The following is a 13853-nucleotide window of genomic DNA, read 5'->3' as shown; positions in this document are numbered from 1 at the left end:
ACCAGATGTGTGATCTCAATTAGAAGGCAGTGAGTCTCAGCCCACGGGTTCAAGTCCCAAACCAAGTTTTGGCCGGGTTCAAGCCCCATCTGAGGTGTCCAGTCTCAGGTGTGTGTGTGTGTGCTCAGTTGCCAGTTGTGTCCTACTCTTTGCGACCCATGGACTGTAGCCCACCAGGCTCCTCTGACCATGGGATTTCCCAGGCAAGAATACTGGAGGGGGTTGCCATTCCCTACTGCAGGGTTCTTCCCAACCCAGGAATTGCACCTGTGTCTCCCCCATCTCCTGCATCGGCAGGCAAGTTTTTACCACTGTGCCACCTGGAAAGCCCCTGTGGTCTCAGGTTGTTCAGTCATTCAGTCATGTCTAACTTTGCAACCCCATGACTGCAGCATGCCAGGCTTCCCTGTCCTTCACTATCTCCCTGAGTTTGCTCAAACTCATGTGCATTGAGTCAGTGATGCCATTCAACCATCTCATCCTCTGTCACCCCCTTCTCCTCTTACCTTCAATCTTTTCCAGCATTGGGGTCTTTTCCAGTAAGTCAGCTCTTTGCATCAGGTGGCAAAAGTATTGCCACCTTGGCATCAGGTGGCCAAGTTGTGGTCTCAGGAGCAACATGTAATCCTAACACAGGATGGTCCTGTGGCATCACCAGGTGGAGGCAAGACCACAGACCCTGGAAAACAAGCTGTAGCTTGCAGCTGAACCTCAGTTCTGGCTGCCACTGGAAGTCCATGTCTTTGTAATTTACTTTCCCTGGAATGAATCTGTGTAGCACTAGCTCAGGTGATCACCAGTTTCTGAACTGAGGTGTTGCATGAATGTGTCTGGTTAGGGTGGCCTCTATCACATGCTGGTGCCTAGTTACATGGGAGGTGGGAAAGAGTTTCTGGTTTCTGTCATGAGAAGGACAGGACTCAAAAGATGAAGAATTTCCCAGCGTAGGAAGGGTGATCCAGGAATAGGGTATCCCAAAATATATCAACTGTCTACCCCATGGGGGCTTGAATAAAGTGTCTCTTGCCTTCTAAATTTCTTAAATCCTTTCTTGCCTGAGAAGTAGAGTGCCTGAAACACTGAAATGACTTTCCTGAGGCTTCTTAAGAAGAAATGTTTAGAGTTCAAAGAAAGCTCTGAACTTTTAAAATCTAGAGTTTTCAGACATTGATTTAGTAGGTCTCCTAGTCCATTTAGCTGCTATAGGAAGTAATGAGCAACTTAAATGATGCCAGTGTGTTTAGATGGACTTCATTCTCTTCCATGTCTGCCTCATCTCACCATTTTTTTAAAGCACTTATGTTTTTCTTCTTGTTTTATTTTAAAGGCCTAGTGATGGACGTGAGTCTGAGTGAACTCTGGGAGTTGGTGATGGACAGGAAGGCCTGGCGTGCTGTGATTCATGGGGTCGCAAAGAGTCAGACACGACTGAGCGACTGAACTGAACTGAACTGATCACTATCTACTGATAGTAAAGTTTCACTTTTTTTTTCAAATTGGAAGATAATCACTTTACAATGCTTTGTGTTTTCCTGCCATACAATGAAGTGAATCAGCTATATGTATACATATATCCCCTCTCCTCCCCTCCCCCTCCAATCCCACCTGTTTAGGTCATCAGAGAGCATCAAGCTGAACTTCCCATGTTTCCCACCAGCTATCTATTTTACATATGGTAGTGTATATGTGCATGCATACTAAGTCACTTCAGTTGTGCCTGCCTCTTTGTGACCCTATGGACTATAGCCTGCTAGGCTCCTCTGTCCAAAGGATTCTCCAAGTGTATATATGTCAATCCTAATCTCACAATTTGTCCCACCCTCCCCTTTTCCCCCTGTGTCCACAGTCTATTCTCTACATCTGTGTCTTTATTTCTGCCCCGGAGACAGGTTCATCTGTACCACTTTTATAGATTATTTTGCTAATTCACAGATTCATCTAAAAGAGAAAATATGAATGAATGAAAGAATATTGAATTGGCAATATATACATATATTAATATATACATTATTTGAAAACATTGTCATGCAAATAGCAATTACTGTTATTATATACAACAGTATATAATCAAAGTACAATAAAATGCTATTTATTAACCAAATGCACTCTAATAATCTATTGCATTGATCAGAAATTTGGAGATACAACAGACTTCTAGAAATCTGACTGCGTTAGTTTGGGTTCCCTAATAGCAAATGATGAATGAAATGAAGATAGTTGATTTGGGAGGTGAAAAGGCAGAGCACTGATAAAAGAGTAAAGAAATGCAACAAAGAAGGAAAAGTAGCCAATAAGAGGTGCTGTCTAGCCAGCTCTCCATGTAAATGGTGCTGTCCTCTCCTCTGTGGCCCCATCTTCATTCTCCTAGTAGTTTCTTTCCCTCCTCTTCTGTTCTCTTCCTTTCTTGTTCTCTTTTCTCTTTTTTGAATTTCCCTCTGCCTTAGTTCCTCCCTCTTTCAATCTTTCTATCTCTTTGAGGGTTGGGATAGTCCCCAAATCTGTTTCTTTAATTTTTTCCAGTTAATTTCAATCCTGGTAAACACCTGGGAGAACTCCCAGCTAAGTGCCAGTTGTTTTATCTGGGTTATATTCTCTTTATTGAGTAAAACTGTTGAGATTATTCCACAGCTTTAGAAAAACAAAGAGATTCAAATTTTGGGGCTTCTCTTCTCATCTTGGGTTGCTAGATATAGCAGATAAACATACAGAACATGCTGTTAAATTTAAATATCAGATAAACAGCAAATAAGTTTTTAGTATAAGTACATATCCCATTTAATATCTGGGACATACTTGTGCTGAAAGTATCCACTGCTTATCTGAAACGCAAATGTAACTGGACAGCCTGTATTTTATTTGGTGACCTAGTCTTAACTCACTTCAAAATTTGCTCTTGCTTTTATTCCATGACTGACCTAGCAGCAATAATTGCAGTTCAATGTTCATTTCCAGCTCTTAAGGCCAAGGAGATATAGGCATGATTTCATCATTTATGGTGACAACAATTATTACAAGAAGTACTTCATTTGAGAAACTTTCCCTCTGTCTTTGTCTTTTGAAACTGAAGCATTTCCAGGATTACATGGAATAATAAAATTAAGAGTACAATTATGATGTTGTTAAGTGGTAGACAGAAATTAAAAACCTGTTACTCAAGGCAATTCTCATCTACTGCACATGGCCTTTGTGATTACCTGGTAATTTGTTAATGTGAATATTTTGACATGCATTCAGGGAGTTCTGTATAGTGTCTGTTGCAATAAAGAGAATTCATATGTCTCATACACTGGCATACAACAATACATCTATATTTTTCCATTTTTATCTTGATATCTTTATCACTTTTTGGGCCTAATTTAGAAACTTAATAGTTGAGGGTACTGGAATTCTCCAGTTCTCCCCTGCTAACCATCCTGTCCTCTGGCCTTGTTCCTCTCATGGGTGAGTCTAGAGAGGGATTTACACAAAGAAAAAAAATAATGAACAACAAGGTAAAACAACAAGGTAATACTATCTCGTTACCCGAACCAATGTCCCCACTGTCAACCTCTGGGACAGTAAATTGACTAGCTTCTCTATCTGATACGCATCTCATCATGATTACTTTCTGAATTGGTCAGACTCTTAATAGTGTGTCCTATTTGATCGTACACAGTGTGGAGACGCTAGAAACCATGTAGAGCACAGCAACAAAATCGACTACAGTGCAAACAGTGCGATCTGTGTGTGTGGAAAAGATTTCTTGAGGGGAGAGGAGTATTTTTTTCAGGGAGAAGATTTTTTGACATTGTTTAGAGTTGTCAATGAGTGGTGAATGATGATAACAAAAAGTAGACAGATTTTTATTCAGTTTTATGATTGTTTAAAAAATGTCTACAGAAAGCACAACTTCCTATTGAGTGCATCCAGGTGGTACGTTCCCATCTCTCTGTTCTTAGAAGGACAGTGATGCACACACAGGGAAAAACTCTGAGGTAGGGTAACAAGAATTATTTGAGAACAGTGCTGTGCAAGGTAGGCATGGGCTATGTACTGAGACTGATTTGTGACAAGTACAGAAATTGACCCAAGCCTTAGATTCTTTTTTAATAGCAACTTAATTTTGCTGATATCCAGGAGAAGGCAATGGCATCCCCCTCCAGTACTCTTGCCTGGAAAATCCCATGGATGGAGGAGCCTGGTAGGCTGTAGTCCATGGGGTCGCTAAGAGTTGGACACGACTGAGTGACTTCAGTTTGACTTTTCACTTTCATGCATTGGAGAAGGAAATGGCAACCTGCCGGGAGCCGGTGAGGCATTCTGCTCATGACAAAGGTCATGAGGAAGGAGGCTCGGCATACACAAAGGCAGGATCGAGCCTCAGGAGTCCGCCCGGATATTCTCGAGCATTTTCCCCCAAAAAACCAGAGTCTGCCTACTTTATTGCTTTGTGCTCTCACCTCTGACTTTACTGGGGACTGTCCCCTACCACCATCTCTCTCTCTCTCTGTCAAAGAGTTAACTTACAGCTCCAATTAATAAAGTTCCTGGGCAATTAGAAGTGTTTAAATCCAAACCCCTCAGATGGCTCTCTAACTCGCCTGACAAGTTTACCCGGACTCCTGCAGCTATGCATACGATTGTTTACAGTCTCCTAGCCTCAAGAGGCACGGGAAGCTTAAGATATTCAAATAGCTTAGAGCCTCTCAGAGAGTTAGAAACTGTCAGAATAAACTAGTAAAGGATTTCATTGATGAGTCAATGCTTGTTGCTAAGTTTTCACATCCCCTGAATTGTATCCTTGAATGTGTATTAATTAATAGTTGGTATATAGAAAAAATAAGTAGTGGCCTTGGTGTTAGTAACTTTAGACCCTTAAGGTAATAAATTCTTTTCTTTGTTGTAAGCCCATTACACATCCGCCCTATAGGAATGCAATTTTATCTTTGGAAGATGGTGCCAAACCTTAAAATAATTACTCTTAGAGAAAATAAGTCTTTGTTGATAAGTCCTTGTCAAGAGTCATAAAATGTTAGTAGGCCTTCTGGCCAGAAGATGATGTAAATCACTTAAACCATTTGTATACTATAAATTTGCAAGAAAGAAACCTTGGTTTTTGATAAAGATCAAAGACTGCTGACTTTGCATCCCCTATTATCCTCTATGTGTAACTTAGGGTATAAAAGCCCCTGTTGAAAATAAAGCTACGGGCCTTGCTCACCAACGCTTGGTCTCCCCATGTCATTCTTTCTTTTAACTTCCAGCTGAGTCTCCATCTGGAGCGTGGAACCCACCACGCTTACTAATTATGCCTGGGCTTCTAAGACCCACTTGAGAAGGTGTCTAGGGTGAGGCACCTTCCGCTATTCGAGAGGGCGCCTGCGGCCTACGTAAGTGGTGCAAACTTCTTGTCTTGAAGTTTTATTGGTCTCCCGCGTAAACCAAGCTACTCAGCTTCTTTTCTCCACTGAATTTTCCTACTGAGCTATCCTCATTCTATTGTTCTCTATATCTCTAATTAGCATATAAATAGTCGCCTAGGCCGTCTCTCCTTCGAATACCCTGGATCAGCTGGGGCTGGTCCCCAGCAGCAACCCACTCCAGTGTTCTTGCCTGGAGAATCCCAGGGACGGGGAGCCTGGTGGGCTGCCGTCTAAGGGGTCGCACAGAGTCAGACATGACTGAAGAGACTTAGCAGCAGCAGTATCATTTTCTAGTAATTAATTTTCATTGTACTTCACCAAAAAGTTGGCCTGTGACAGTGGGGAAATTTTTAAAAAATCATCATTCACCACAGATACTTTGAGAAACACTAGTTTATAAGCTTCCTGTTGAATTACAGGATACACTTGAAAGTCTTGATTAAATAAGATGGTGAATGAATTGATGAATCTGAAAACATACCAAATGCCTCAGCTTGAGGAAGGAATGAACTAGAAGCTGCCAAAGCTGATTATACTAGAATATAACACGCTGTGGTAGGGCACTTTTAAACATCAGATTCTATCCTGGAACAAACTTGATATGGTTCTCCAAGTGTAAAGCTTGTTAACATGGAGAAGATCAGGATATATTTAGATGGGTGCTTTTATTATTTACTTGTTGTTCAGTTGCTAAGTTGTGCCTGACTCTTTGTTGTTAGGTCGTTAAGTTGAGCCTGAGCCCATGGACTGCAGCATGCCAGGATTCCCTGTCATCCACTATCTCCCAGAGTTTGCTCAAACTCATGTCCATTGAGTCGGTGATGGCATCCAACCCTCTCATCTCATTATTTCCTTACCTGAAGGTAACTTATACGCAGAGTACATCATGAGAAATGCTGGGCTGGAAGAAGCACAAGCTGGAATCAAGATTGCTGGGAGAAATATCAATAACCTCAGATATGCAGATGACACCACACTTATGGCAGAAAGTGAAGAAGAACTAAAGAGCCTCTTGATGAAAGTGAAAGAGGAGAGTGAAAAAGTTGGCTTAAAGCTCAACATTCAGAAAACGAAGATCATGGCATCCAGTCCCATCACTTTATGGGAAATAGATGAGGAAACAGTGGAAACAGTGTCAGACTTTATTTTTCTGGGCTCCAAAATCACTGTAGATGGTGACTGCAGCCATGAAATTAAAAGACACTTACTCCTTGGAAGGAAAGTTATGACCAACCTAGACAGCATATTAAAAAGCAGAGAGATTACTTTGCCAACAAAGGTTCGTCTAGTCAAGGCTGTGGTTTTTCCTGTGGTCATGTATGGATGTGAGAGTTGGACTGTGAAGAAAGCTGAGCACCAAAGAATTGATGCTTTTGAACTGTGGTGTTGGAGAAGACTCTTGAGAGTCCCTTGGACTGCAAGGATGTCCAACCAGTCCATCCTAAAGGAGATCAGTCCTGGGTGTTCATTGGAAGGACTAATGTTGAAGCTGAAACTCCAGTACTTTGGCCACCTCATGGAAAGAGCTGACTCAATGGAAAAGACGCTGATGCTGGGAAAGATTTAGGGCAGGAGGAGAAGGGAACAACAGAGGATGAGATGGTTGGATGGCATCATCGACTCAATGGACATGGGTTTGGGTGGACTCCGTGTGTTGGTGATGGGCAGGGAGGCCTGGAGTGCTGCGGTTCATGGGGTCGCAAAGAGTCGGACACAACTGAGTGACTGAACTGAACTGAAGGTAACAGACTAGAACCAGATCACCCCTTGGGAACAGTGCTAACCTTATATTCCTTTTATGGCGCAGAATATAACTAATTGGAAAGCTATCAGGAATAAAATTAGTATTATATGGATGGCTGTATGCAGAAAAGAGTAGGAGGGACTCAGGAATCAATCCCAGAGCATTGGTAACTGGGGTGACTTCAGTTCAGTTCAGTTCAGTCGCTCAGTCATGTCCGACTCTTTGCGACCCCATGAATCCCAGCATGCCAGGCCTCCCTGTCCATCACCAACTCCTGGAGTTCACTCAGACTCATGTCCATAGAGTCGGTGATGCCATCCAACCATCTCATCCTCTGTTGTCTCCTTCTCCTCCTGCCCTCAATCTTTCCCAGCATCAGCGTTTTTTCCAATGAGTCAGCTCTTCCCATGAGGTGGCCAAAGTACTGGAGTTTCAGCTTTAGCACCATTCCAACCAAAGAACACCCAGGACTGATCTCCTTTAGGATGGACTGGTTGGATCTCCTTGCAATCCAAGGGACTCTCAAGAGTCTTTTCCAACACCACAGTTCAAAAGCATCAATTCTTCGGTGCTCAGCTTTCTTCACAGTCCAAATCTTAGGCAGTGTATAATTGAATGCATTTTTGACTGAATTAGAAGATGAATGAAAGCGTCAATCTCTAAGTAGCAGGGATTTCTTTCTGCCCCAGTTTTAGTTCTGATTCTCCCTCAATTCTTCTGTTGTTGAAATCTTAAAATGGTTTGGCATTTCCTTTTCAAAAATGCCACCAGTCATGATTCAAGTAGCAGCTTAACTCCAAAATGCTAACTTTCTCTATGTTAGAACACAGAGTAGAAAGAAAAAATATTTATCTCAGGGGATTTTAAACCTGTGACTTTTATCATTTCAAATGTAGATATCATGAGTTATAATTATTAGTTATCTTCATTATTCATCCATTCACTTCATACTTTATGGTGTATTAGGAAATAATCCTTTGGCAAATGAATGGACTAGATGGATAGAAAGTAGATTGGTATATATTTAATTCTGAGGAATGCAAGATGTTCTTGCCTGTGGGAAAGGGGGATTTTTTTCCCCCCTCCTTGAATCTATTATGCTTGGAAACATCCATTGTTTCACCTGAGAAATCCATTGTTCTGGGTATTCCAGTAGTCAATGGGCTAAAAAATGTAGGTATTTTGGGGTCCAAATGCTTTATGTTTACAATGTTTCTTATGAACACAGTCATGTTTTACTGGTTTTTTGAAAAAGACAAATCAGAGATATTTCTTACATAATCATAGGCACTATAGAAAACATTTTGAACTGATAATCCATTATCCAACATTCTGCCTTAGTCAAATTGCTACTGTGTCATAAAGCAGACTGCAATATTTTAAATAGAAGTCATATTAAGAAAAAATCTTATTAGGTAGCTATCTCATGACCTTGCTCAACATCCAGATCCAGTGTATAATCAATCCTGCCTCCATGAAATTCTTTCCATGTCTAGCTTGAATTTTTCCAGTAATTATCAAATCCCTCTTTAGCTTCTTTCAAGAATTACTTTGGTAAAACATGGCTGTAGGACAGCATGTGGGACCCACATTCACAACCATTTGATAGTTTTTTGATTGAACTTGAAATTTGGACTTTTCTTACCCATTTGTATGATACAGGAGGCAAAGTAGGACTTTCTTGATGGGAGCAAAGCAGAACCTGAGGGAAGAGACAGAAGGAAATAAAGATGGTGGAGGCGGCTGTGCCTCCTGGAGTTTAGACCGCATGGAAGGTTTTATATCTCCAAGGTTTCCTATCCGTAATCCCCATACTTGCCTGGAGCTAATCACTTCTGCCTATTTATCATGTATTATTTCCAGAGGGAACATTGCTCTAAATAAATTCCAAAATTTACTAAAAGAAAGACCCAGCAAAAATGGTGGGTGAATGTAGAACTTATTAATTACTCCTGGTGAGGTGAACTGTGGGTGAGCTTAATGAAGTCTTTCAACACAACATTTCAAATGGCTGATAGACTTCCACAGGCTCTGTGAACACAAATGCACAGAGTATTTTCGCTGATCATAACTCATGGAGCTCAACTTTGAAAAGCACGCAACGCAATCCACTGACCATAAAACAGGCTCCTTTCTTCCCATGAACTAAGTTAGAGCTCTTTTACGCACATAACCTTAATAAAGTATTCTAATTTTGTGACATGAAGTGGAACAATAAGCTATTATACAATTTTCCTTCTCTTCCCAAAAGACATTGAATGTTAAGGTTTACCAATATTATTGATAGTTGTCACCAGTGAACTGTTGGTTTGAGGCTCTACAAAACAATTTATGTGAGATTTCTCTCCTTACATTTCAAGAAAAAAAATTATAGGTTCAAACATTAGTGTAGTAGAAAGTTTGATTTTTGGCTTTTGTGACCAGGGAGACTGGAATTCATAAATATGTGTGTGTGTTTGCTCAGTTGTGTCCAACTCTTTGCAACCCCATGGACTATATATGGTCCACCAGGCTCCTCTGTCCCTGGGATTTCCCAGGCAAGAATACTGGAGCGGGTTACCATTTCCTTCTCCAGGGGATCTTCCCGACCCATGGATCAGACTCCTGCATTGGCAGGTGGATTCTTTACCACTAAGCCACCCGGGAAGCAGAATTCCTAAATAACTGCTCTCAATTTTGACATGTAAAATCTTATTTAATCTTTATTTTGTGTTATTACTACTTTGTTACCTCTATTTTTGTTCTTGAAAATTCAACCTTTGAGTCCCCTGTGTACTTGGATTAAAACAATATGTAAATATTATATTTTACTAAAGATATAATATTTTAAATGGTATCTTACTAAAGGATGATTACCATACTTATATTTCTTTTGATAAATTTAACTGCTGTCTGTCACTATTGGTATTTTGTAATACTTAAGTATAGAGATATTATTTTATTTGTTGTATTTATAGAAAATGGTGCCATTTGTATTAGAAACTTTTGAAAATTTTAATGAAATGCATTTATAAAATACAAAATAAATGTCACTTCTCTATGAAAATTCCAAACAGAAAGAAGTATCAGTGAAAACTAAGTTTAATCTGGATAGATTTCCTGTGTCATTAAAAAAAAATAATGTCATTTAAGAAAAATAAGTCCATGCATTTATCACACTTGAAGTCTGGTGCTTTTTTCCATAATGAGAAAAAATAGTACTTATTTTTCTTGGCTAAACAATTTTGAATACAGTACTCCTTTAAAAAAAAATACCAGAAAGGCTGGCTTCATGGGCCTGCCAAGCCTCTGGGTGGGCAGCTTATAGCTAATTGTATGTGTTCCCTAGTTTCAATGCCATTTGACCTCAGCGGTCCCCTTTCAGTGGAAATATGGAAAAGTGAAAACTTCTTAAAGCCATGGAGGGAAAAATGTGCATCTCTCCTGGGATGAAAACCTCCAGGCATCCAGCACACATGACAGAGGGCTGGGAGGCCCAGAGTCACCTGCTGCCTTGGTCCAGCCAGTCTCCCTCAGAAGGAGCTTTGCCAAAGGCAGCTCAAAAGTAGGGCCAGATCCTATGGCAAAAGCAGCTTTGTTCCATTCTCTGCTGGAGCTAGTTCCTTCTTATTCTTTGCTGTTTTTTAATCAAGTTAACATATGCTACACCAGTGGCTACATGGGCTGGTGGTAGCAGAGGAGAAGGCTGAGACAAGGGAAGATGAGTGAAGTGATGATGAAGGATTACATGTCCACTCTGTCCAGGAACGGTGTCTCCAGCGCCCTAACTCAAAAAACAGGGATAGGCTCTGCATTTCCTGCTAAACTGCTGATGCAAGATCAGAGACAGAACTCTGTGCTGCCCCAGAACTGAGTGCCAAGGGATGGTATCTCTTTGATCTCAGAATCCAAATTCCAGATTAAAAAAAATTACCATGTCCTTGAATCAATTTACATGACTCAATTTACATGTTTGCAAACTTGAAAGTTCCAGGTGGCTCAGAGACCTCCTTTGAGTGAGTGAATTTTTTTAATTGTTTTTCTTAAATATATTGAAAACATACAAAGACAATATAACTTTAAGTTTAGGTCATTGGTGGAATTTATGTATGTTGGGAAAATAAAAGGGTAGAGATTTAATTAGTTATGGTCATCTGAATACAAAGAGCCTGAGATGAGTATCGAGGACTTTAAGGTATCTTAACTATTCATCTTTTGCTAATGTTTCATTTGAATTGGTCTGGTTCCTGAATTTTAATAGTCACCATTTTCAGCTGTTTCATTGATTGTCTCTCATTTGTTTTCCAGAAGCCATGTTTTCTTCAAAAGCACCTCATAAATCACTTTTTCCCTTTCTCCTTTCAAGCAGGGCATGATCTTTTCTACCCATAGATATTGTGGTACCATTTGTTCTGAATCCAAATGATATAAAATAGGCTGTAAGCCACTGCTAACATTTCTATTTTTGTATCTGCCCCTGCTTTTTGTAAAAGATACCTCCTTTGAACACAGCTCAGATTTCTGTTCTTAGTTAGATTCATGCAACATCTTAAGCTTAATTTTTTTGTTGTTGTTGGAAGTAATTTTAGTTTATCTAATTTTCATAATCCTTGCATTTCATCAGGGTGAACCAGAAGTCTGCAGAATCACATTACTTAACAAAGGAGTAGCTAACAAACCCTTAAAATGTTATTTTACTTCTTATGGAATGATAATTATCCTCAATGCTGATTGTCATCATAGGCTGATGCCACAAGAGGAAGCCCACTGATGCACTGGCAGACTGTTGCACTTTATAAAGATGAGCAGGTCTTGAGTTTGGGAGTTCGGGTTTTAATTTATGCAGGGAGTGGCTAATGTGCCAACATCCATTCTATATACCTGGCCAGTAAGAACTGCCCTTCCCTCCTGTGTGGGATCAGGATGGACTCTTGCCATGGATGGTGGCTGCTTGGCCCATGCTACCTGCCTTCTCCTTTTCCTTCTCTCTCTACATCTCAGCTGCTGTTCCCTGAAGGCCCAGACCAACTGTGTCTTGTAGTGGTGGTGGTTTACTCACTAAGTTGTGTCCAACTCTTGCAACCCTATGGACTGTAGCCCGCCAGGCTCCTCTGTCCATGGGATTTTCCAGGCAAGATCACTGGAGAGGATCTTCCTGACCCAGGAATTGAACCCAGGTCTCCTGCATTGCAGGCAGATTCTTTACTGACTGATCTATGAGGGAAGCCCAACTGTGTCTTGAGGCCCATACTAATCAGATTGGAGCCCACAAAGCATTTAAATAGATGGACAAAATACTCTTCTCAGTTTGCCAGAACCCCAGGGGTCTAATCCCAGTTTCTAAGCCCTTTGCTAGGGGGAGAAGAGCTCCAGACTATGACTTGAATTTTGAGATGGAACTTGCAATAGATGTTCGCAAACCAACAATGTAACTAATGGTGCTTCTGGGGTCCAGGACTATGAGCACATTACTACAATTTATCTGTGTAATTCCTATGACAACTGGAGAGATCTGACAATGGAAAACACAGAAAACTGTGCTCTGTTTTCATGGAAGACTTCTATCATGAAGAAATTTTCTAATCACACTGAGGATTACCAAAAGCTGTCAATGTATTACAGATCCAGTTGCTCCTAAGCTCAATTTATATTTCCCAGCCTATTTCCTATGTCTAAATGGTACTTTCCCTTCAGAAAGAAAAATTATAATCCAATTATAAGATTTTCTCTGATATTTGTAAGGTGTTTCCTTCAGTTTCTGTCACCTGTATTTCAAGATGGAGAGAGCTACTAGTACTTTTCCAGCCTGTTTGAAAGACATAAGAGTAGCAGACAGATCACTCAGATAACACACAACATACTTCAAAAGCTATATAAAGGCTGCAAGTGGTTCTACACCTACTCCTTTCAAAAATATGAACAAGAACTTCTATGAAACAGAAATGTCATTCAAAGGAAGTCAAGACAAAGTAATACACTTTATATATATACTACATTCATGAAAGAATATTAAGCTCTGGTAATAATACTCTTAAAAAATTCTGGATTAGGATGGAAGAATCTTTTACTAATGAGATAATCTGATCTTTGGGAGATGTGATTTTGAGTAGAATATTGTCTGACTGCATTATATTTTGTAGAGAAGATATTTTACATTTTGAAAGGTTCATTCCATTGGATCTTATTGGTATAAAAGAAGAAGTAGCAGGTTTTATAGTTTTACTAAGTAAGTGAATGAAAAGCTTATTGTACTCCCAAATATAATATACTTAAATCTCACATTAGACTACACCAAGCAGAACAAACAAGTTACAGATCTTCGATTTTAATTTCAGCTTCATACCACACTGGGTACCATTCCCTACAAGCATGGTGTTAATGTATTTTATGTGAGGTATTCATCAATGACACCCTGATGTGTCAGGCTTCCAGTTACACCCAGCAGGTTCCTATAGCCTAACAGATGGCCCACTATTCAAACACATCGGAACACCTGTTCTTTAGGGGACTTCTCACCCAGGCTTTCTCCCTAAACTTGAAGAAAACTTTTTTCAACACTTGTAGAAGTCATTCCATTATCTTTTATTACACAAAAAGATAGTTTATATTTCAGATCTCTGTTGGTTTGGGGAGGCAGAGCTGGAAGAGCATGTGCTTGAGCCCCCAGTAGGTTTTCATTTGTTTCTGATTCTGAAAGCTTCAGAGAGTTGTGTTGTGGCCTGTAAGCA

At 40.2% G+C, this 13853-nt stretch overlaps 1 long non-coding RNA gene across 2 annotated transcripts in view; it reads right to left on the bottom strand.

Moving 5' to 3' along the window:
• Window positions 1-13853, bottom strand: part of LOC138989405 (uncharacterized) — a 79352-nt gene that overhangs the window by 41550 nt on the left and 23949 nt on the right. For both annotated transcript variants that reach the window (XR_011465677.1, XR_011465676.1), the window contains exon 2: window positions 8792-8848. This is a non-coding gene — a long non-coding RNA (uncharacterized lncRNA). The remainder of the gene's footprint in view (window positions 1-8791; window positions 8849-13853) is intronic.

This window comes from Bos mutus, chromosome 10 (genome assembly GCF_027580195.1).
Source record: "Bos mutus isolate GX-2022 chromosome 10, NWIPB_WYAK_1.1, whole genome shotgun sequence".
Classification (NCBI taxonomy): Eukaryota; Metazoa; Chordata; class Mammalia; order Artiodactyla; family Bovidae; genus Bos; species Bos mutus.
The sequence above is the reverse complement of the archived record's forward strand: the minus strand, read 5'-3'. Positions and strand labels throughout refer to the sequence as shown.